Genomic DNA, 8,750 nt, shown 5'->3' with positions numbered 1-8,750 from the left:
TTTCACCTTCCCCAGGCTCCAGAGGCTCTCTAGGAGCCTGGGGATGGTGACAACAGCCTCCTCCAAACCCCTGGAGGTCCTCCGGAGGCCGGAAGCAGCCCATTTGCCAACTTCCGGTGGGACCGGAAGGCCTGTTTTTCACTTTCCCCATGCTCCAGAGCCTTTCTAGGAGCCTGGGGAGGGTGAAAATTGCCTTCCCCACCCCCCGGGAGGCCCTACAGAGACCGGAAACAGCTAATTTCCTGTCTTCTGGAAGTCTACAAACTGAGCTCGTGTGCCCACCGATATGGCTCTGCATGCCACCTGTAGCATGCGTGCCATAGGTTCACCATCATGGGTGTAGAGTCTCCTGCTTGGGTGGGTGGGTGGGGGTTGGACTAGATGACCTACAAGGTCCCTTCCAACTCTGTTAATCTGTAATTGTGTTTGTGGTTTAGCGGGAGGGTAAATCAAGCATTAGTTATGCCTCCTCATACACTGGCATAATTTTGTCTTTGCTCTTCAGGTTGCTGCCACAGGATGGTTGAGGATTCCTTCATCCTATCTATCATTTTTCTCCTATGCGGCTGTAAATTCAGATGTCACCCTTTGTACACCTATAATGTATATTGCAAAACACTACATATATATACTGGTATCATTCTATTTATTGATTTTGGGCCCTTCTGACCATTAATCTTGTTCTTAACGTCTTAGCTTCTCTCTTCTCAAGTTTGGAGCCAACTGCAGATTGAATGAGCATCCCACTGTATATATAATTTTTAAATAAGTTACAATAGAAAAGAACTTGATAGGACCCTCAATTGTTCTCCCAGTTGACAAAGAGTCATTGAGAAACATAATGTCATAACTATTTAGCTTGATTTTGTACAATATTATACTGAAAGCTTGAAAATGTTTCAGTGGCAATTATAGAACTGACTTACACATTCATAAAATAGGCATTAAGCAGCAGCTTAGCCAAGGATGATCACTTTGTGGTATTGGTTAAAGCATTAGAAATCACAAGATTATGAATTCTAAACCTGCGGTAGGCATAAAAACAGCTGATTGACCTTGAGCAGTTTCTTCCCCCTCCCCCCTTAGGAAGAAGAAAGCAATGGTAAACTACTTCCAATGTGGTCTGTGATGGTAATAATGATTGATTGATTGAAACAACTTCCAAAATCTTACCAAGAAAACTGCAGGGATTTGTCCAGGGCCAAGCAGTTATCAGGAGTCAAGATTGAATGGGAGTGTCAGGTGTGCCTCCATTCAAAACTCAAGAAAGGAAAACCCCAACTCCATGTTTGTAGAGAAAGGTACTTTTACTGAGCATGAACTAAATGCAATGAAAAGAAAGCAAGATCTGAGGCAATAGGTGCAAAAATTACATATTGAAAGTATTCCCAAATCCCTCCCCTCAAGGACCTTGGCTGAATGTCCAATCCCCAGCTCCCCAAGGCATCATGTGAGGTGCATCTTCAGATGGTCCCATCCATCTGGTATGCCAGATCAGTTGATCTTGACTGGCTATCAACAAGTCCATTCAGCTGCGCCGAAGACGATGAGAATTTTCCTCCCTTTCAATCACATCAGGAGATATCTCCACCAGCTTGCTTCTCCCTCCCAAATACCTATACATCCCCCACCCCATTACTATGGCAGCCGAAAGCAAGCAAGCATCATAGAGGCTGGCAGGGAGGGACCCAACATTTTTTTAAAAAAGTGCCTTAGCCAAAGCTTAACCTGGCAATTGCCACTTAATTATAATTTCCTTGTAAGAAGTTGCATTTACATTTTCTGTTCAGGTGTTCTTCCAGCCTGGTTACAGATAGAAAGAAATATATGTGTTGTGGCCTGCGCGGATCGTGGCTGATCCCGACGACAAGGAGGCTGGTGTAGGGTCGCGCCAGCATCCGGCACAGCTGGTGCTCGCGTCAGACAGCGAGGAGGCTGAAGAGGATGTGGTGTCAGAGGCAGAGACTCAGCCAGGGCCTTCAGAACCTCCAGAGGCTCCTTCAAGTGGAGAGAGCGAAGTGGAGGAGCCTCTCCTCAATGCTTGAACACGCAGGGCTGCCAAAAGGCAGGAGTGGCTACTCAGGAGGAGGAGGTCTCCTCGAGAGTAAGGTTTGAGGATAATTGGCCACTCCCTTAGCCTATTTAAGTTGCACACAGTTATAATTTCTTGCTGGAAACAACATGTAATTATTAAAGAGCAGTTTGGATAGGGAGTGTCTTATCGTATCTTGTTTTCTGGGCTGGTTGCCAAACTTTGCTGGACTTTGTTTATTCTTGGTACATTATAACTTTGATAAGGATCATTGGTGTGTGTCACAATCCTTGGGAATCCAGAGCTGGGGCAGAACAATATGTGTAATGTGTACCTGAGATATAGTTATTTACCTATATTAGAATAACAAATACTTTTAAAAATTCTTTTATTTGTAACATGACTCCAGGTAAATACATAAATACGTATTTATTTTTTTGAAAATAAAATTCTCTCAGATGAGGATAGTATGTCAATTGCTATTCTACTTTTATCACATACTCTTTCCTGATGTTTCAGGCCTGAAATGTGCACCCAAATTTCATTCTGTGAGAATGCAGGTAAGTCCATTTGAAATTACAACAGACTCCCCAAAATGGACTTACAACCTGGATTCAATGTTCCAATATCCTTTCTCCCCTCCGTGATCACATGACTGCATTTTGGGTGCTCAGCGTTCGACCTACCTTTACGGCCTTGTGCAGTGTGACTGCACTGTGTAACATTTTTACTGGAAACCAGCATTTAATTCCGGTTTCATTTGCTTAATGATTGCTGCAAAAAAAGTCACAAAATCAGTGTGGTCACCTGGAACCCGCTTTACAACTGTCATGACTTATGACCAAAATTGTGGGCTCAAATATGGTCATAAATCAAATACGATCTGTATATATCTTGACTAGACACTTAGCCTGAATGGAAATGTGATGACTTATTAACTATCTCACACTAAAATTCATTAATATAGTAAGTTATAAACCAAGCAAATCCTAATAAATCCTAATCTTAGAGAATGATTAGTTCTCAATCTTAGCAACTTTAAGATACTAACTGAGGAATCCTGAGAATTGAAATCTACACATCTTAAAATTGCTGATGTTGAGGAACACTAATGTACATATCCTATGTCCTGTGAGGACCATTGGAAAATACCATTCTTGCAAATCATCATCATCATCAATTTGCATTAGAAGTATGTTAGCTTCAGCTGAGTGAAATCTAATAATGTTTACAACCTGTTGATATTCTTGGAACTCAAGTTAGTTCTCCATTGGTCATTTCAAATTTGATGAAATTTAAAGGCCTTTATTTCTTCTGCTTCTGTGATGGCTTGGTTTTTTGCATACAGAATAACTGAGTTGGAAGTGACCTTGGAGATCTACTGCAAGCCCCTGCTGGAGATCCTATATTATTCCGGACAAATGACTGTCTAATTTCTTCTTAAAATCCTCCAGTGTTTGAGCACCCACAACTTCTGAAGGCAGGCCATTCCACCGATTAATTGTTCTCACTGACAAGGAAATTTTTCTTAATTCTTTGTTGGATTTCTCTTTGATAATTTTCAATCTGTTACTTCTTGTCTTGACCTCAGGTGTTTTGTCCCCCTTTTTGTGACAGCCTCTCAAATATGTCACATATCATGTCACCTCAAGTTCTTCTCTTTGTCCATTGTATCTGATCACATGATCAGAATTATAATCCTCATATCCATCAGAAATGATAATCACCAATTTAGAAAGAACAAAAATTCATAGAGAGCATAAGACAGTGAGTGGGAAATATTCAAAAAGATACTAATGATCAAAGGAACAAGAACAACTCGACACAATTGGGCTCATATCCTATTTGTGGGCTTGCCATAAATGTCTAATTGGCCATTGTAGCAAATAGGAGTCATTGGATCATCTGTGGATAATAGTTCAATCCAATTTAGAACACTTTCTGTGGCATTGGGGGAGGGGTGGATGGTGGATGGGAAGTTTCAAAAAAATTGAGTTAGTGCTTATGGCTAGAAGATCAAACTCCCACCACTTTTGAACATGCACCTACAAAAAGACTGAACTTCAGTCACACTCCCACAATCACTATCTTGCCTTTTTTTTAAATTTCCCCTACAAATGCCACTATAAAAAAAATAAAATAAATATACTTTCTTACTACTTAATTTTGAAATATTTTTTCAGTGTTACATATATCAGAACATTACAACTGAATCTTTATTTTGAGGCGCAACTGGGTTTTTTTCTACAGAAGCATCATAACAAACTTAAAAGAAATCACAACACCTTTAAAAACAGCAGTAGAGAATCCTTCCTTCTATAGCTCCTGCCCATCAGTCATGGTCAGCATTATGGGCTGCCACATGGAAGAGCTAAAATTGTAGGTTGTCAAAAAGGCAGAGTCAATGAAATGTCACAAATGCATATGAGTGCCCAAGGCTGGTGAGGAAATGAGTCACTAATAGAATTAAAAAAGAAAAAAAAATAGCAACTGGCCAGCTTGAGATTCAGGAAAGTTTGCAATCATTCTGCAGCTGAAAATGGTGCTGCAAAGGAATAACAGCTAAGAAAGAAAAACGAATAAAATAATAAGAGCTAAGAATCAAATTGTACATAGAGCTAAGAATCAGATTGTACATAGTCAAGATAACAGAATACCAATGGCTGGCTAAATTATTTCGGCAGGGAAGAAACAACAGTAATGATAACAATGACTGCAGTAACAAGCTATTTGATGTCCTACTCATTACTGCCAATGCTCTAAGTCAGAGGGAAACACTGCTGACTGCCCTCCATACCCCATCCCAAACTCTCCATTTAAAACTCAGCACTACTGCTATCATATTTTTCCTAGGGGGAAAAAAAAAGCAAAGTGGACTTAAAAAAACCCCATAGATGTCATGTTCTAGAAGATATTCTAGATGTCATGTTCTAGATGGCAAGATACTTAAGTGATTTTTGCCCCCTTCGATGACCTTTCTTGCCACAGGTTGTGAAGCACAACAGTTGTTAAGTTAGTAACACAGTTGTTAAGTGAATCTGACTTCCCCATTGACTTTGCTGGTCAGAAGTTCGCAAAAGGTGATCACATGATCCCGGGACACTGCAACATAACCAATCAATCATGATATTGCCTATCTTATTCTCGGGTGCATGAATGAGACAGGCTGAAATCCCCTTCAGCTGTATTGGTATTAAAGTGCTGCTTCTTCTCCTTAATCTCACACTATACTAGAATAGCTTCAAGACTGGTAAGCTTTGTCATCTAGAGAAGTCAAGTGACTGGAAATGACTAGAAATAGGAGGCAATAGAAACAAGTTATGGATTGTCAATGGGGACAACAAATTTCATACCAGTAGTTTTCTACTAACAGAAGAATGTCAGGCTTCTTCCACATCAATAAGTGAACTAGAAAGCTCTCAGCCAGATATTCAAAAGCACATCTCTGATAAGCTACTTCTAATACAGATGTTAGGGAAGTCCTTAATCATGAAGAAAAGCAGCCACTCTGAATTCTGGGATTCAAGGCCTGCATAGAGCAGTCCCCAAGTTAAAATTTTGCATTACTTTCTTCTGCCTTCCTGTCATGACAGAATGACAGGTTCATTTGTCAATGGGAGAATAGATTGTCACTTGGGCATTGTTATTGTAAGGGATTGGTCTGTTCTCTGGTCCTTTGCTTCTAACCTTGCGAACAGTTGCCCAATAATGGGACAGAATTCTGTAATCAGAATTATAACTAGATTTCTTCTGAGAAGTATATATAGGATTCTTATTTATCTCATTTTTAAAATTAAGCATGTTCTCTCTCTGTCCTTCTCTCACAATGCAGAGAAAGAATGTTCTACAGCAGGAACTGTTATAGAAATAATTAATATTGTCCTCGCCCATGATTCTTGTTAGTCATAACATACAGTAGCAAAATCCAACCTGTTCTTAGAAGTTAAAAGGTGTTTGATTACTTTTACCCTTTTTATTTTCATCTTCCCCAAATCAAAATTGACTTCTTTCAGCTGCTTTCCTCTTTTCATAATTGTGTTTTTGGTAGTCACAGTGAGACCTTAGTAGTATACTCGCTACAAATTTAGAAACAAACATTTGGTAGGGGCCTTAGTACATCTTCCACCCAAATATCACTACCTCAATGACTAATTCAGTAAAGCTGCAGCATTTATTATTTCCGGGTCATTTACTGAGGTATGTGTTTGCTAAGAATTTTGATATCAATCCTAGATATGTATTTATTTATTTAATTCATTTGTTTATTAGATTTTTATCCTACATTTATTGTTTCATAAGTACTGTTGGAAGAAACATCCTTCTAGGTTCTGCTCCAAGTGGGGAAAACAGACACTGGAAACATGGAGACTGCTTGGAAAGATGGTTTAATGGTGGACAGGATCACATGGCTTGAGTTCCTGAACAGAAAAGGGGCAGATACAGCAAATCCTTGGGTTTTTATGCTCTCTCTGGCTCTGCATTTCTTGGGGCCCCGAAAGAGTATCCTGATTGGTTGTCAGACTCCCAGGGGGTGGGGGTCTTGCTGGCTGATGCAATCTTCCCAGGTGCCATGTGGTGAGCCTCTGTCTAGATGGGTCCCATTGTGTTAGTTTCTGTTGCTATTGTGTTGAGGGCTAATCCTATCTTTGACAATTCCTACTATGGCTCTGCCTGAAGGAGGTAGATCTTTGTTATGTAGAATAGACTGGCCCAGGCCTTAATGGCCCATTGACAAAGGGCGGGGGGCAGGAAGGTGGGAGCTGCTTTGTCTTTAAAATATGCTTCTCATATTTCTCATACAGGGAAATATAATATTCTGCCTTTTTCATATTTCCTAAAATATTTCACTCTTCCAGGAAAGGGGTGGGTGCTAACTTCCTACAATCCCTACTCTTTTTTTTTTTTCAAAACGTGAGTTTTGAAACAAGTTCTTGGCAAAAGATTAAAATTGATCACATCAGGGAGGCTTAATGGGTGCTTTTAATTTTCTAATGCAAAGGGGAGGCATTGATAGAGGCAACAGAAAAGGATTCCTTCAGTGGCTTCCAAAAGCTTTCAACCATGAAGGTCTAGCAGCCAGGAAAAAATTTCTGGTAAGAATTTTACAGTATCCAATTTTCCATGCCAATTAATTTCAGACTTCAAATATTACTTTCTGTGAGCTTCCAGTCAGGTTTCAAGCAAACACATGTCCCAAAATTTTTCACAGCCATGATTTTCCTTTAAATTGCAGGCTGCCCATTTCCAAGGGTTGGTTACTGAACCTGTCCTAGCTCTTAGTTTAGTGCATCCAGGATTTGTGAGTCCAAATTGAGGTTAGCCAGTGTACAATATCCATTCTTTTTTTTTTTTTGGTGTTACACATAATGAGCCCTGGGATTTCTGCTCATGAGACCACCAGTGCAATATATCTTCCTTTACTGGGCAACTGGGCAGCATCATTTGTGAGTCACAGTCAGGGCTTGGGTTTTGGAGATCACTTTTCTGCTATCTCTTCAAGTGAGGGAATTGCCTGAGGGGTATTGCTTCCTTCCCCATGGAATTAGCAGGGAGATATGACTTCTTGGGCTTTTAGTGCTACAGAGCAAAAATCAACCTAGGAGAAGCTTCGTGTGGAGATAAGTGAAGGAAATAGTCTCAATCTAATTCTGAATAGTGTGTCTCTCTGTGTGTGCATGTGTATGCAGCTACTTTTACAATACAGACAATACAAACATTTTGGACATATTTCTCCTCTCCACCAGACAGAAATCTAGAGTGTACATAACTTGCTGTGGCAATCACTCCCAAATACAATTCTTACAATAAACTGATTACAATATAAATGAGACAAGAAAGAAAACCTTACAATGAATTTCCACCCTCCCCATAGTCTTTCCAGCTGTCTTCTGAGGATTGAAAAGAGTCTTTTGGTGTTGTACATCTCAGGGTCTTTTCTTTCATGTCTGCTGGATAGCATGCTTGGTGGTAGGGCTGGTCAGTCAGGTTTGGGAAGATCTGCTCCACTCTGGTTGCTGTGATGACTTTCAGTGGAGGATGGATTCAAACCCAATTTCTGGTTCAAACTGATGGAAGGTCTCCTTTGGAGGCAGCATCTGGATCCATGTGCTCTGCTTCCACAGGTTGCAGAGTCCTTTGTGCAGGGCTGAAAGACATTAGAACAGGGTCCCCTCCCCCTTTTTGTGGGTAATCTTCCCAGGAAAGGCACTGTAACAGGATTACAGATTGGGGGGGGGGGGGGTTAGATAGCTTGCAGAGTTTGAAAAGAAAGAACACAACAGTATTGCAGTTACTAAACAGATGATACAGTTTCAACAAAATGGAGACACAACAGATAAGAAAAAACTGGATTCACATGCTTCAGGAAAGAGATGAACAGGTAAACCCATTTAAACACATACAGTAAATGCAAGACTGATTTTTTTTCTTGTAAACAAACTTAAAACGTTTCCTCATACACTTGAGTTGTTACTTTAAGATATAGGGAGGGAAGGAGAAAAAAAATAGAAATGAAATGAAATGCTCTCTTCAATCTGTATTTGTTGGCCAGACAAATACAGGGCAAAGGCTCTTTCTTTCTTTTTTCTCTCTCTCCCATTTTTCATTGTTTCAACCTTTTTTTCTTTTCTTTTCTAACAATTTAAAATTCTTGTCTCTAGAGATCAAATACATTTTACAGTTACAATTACCTCGAGGGCGCACAAAGACTTAGACACAC

The sequence above is a fragment of the Pituophis catenifer genome, unplaced genomic scaffold, assembly GCF_029215685.1.
Source record: "Pituophis catenifer annectens isolate HBS135680 unplaced genomic scaffold, rPitCat1.0.hap2 SCAF_1, whole genome shotgun sequence".
NCBI classification, from domain to species: Eukaryota; Metazoa; Chordata; class Lepidosauria; order Squamata; family Colubridae; genus Pituophis; species Pituophis catenifer.
This window is presented reverse-complemented; position numbering follows the sequence as displayed.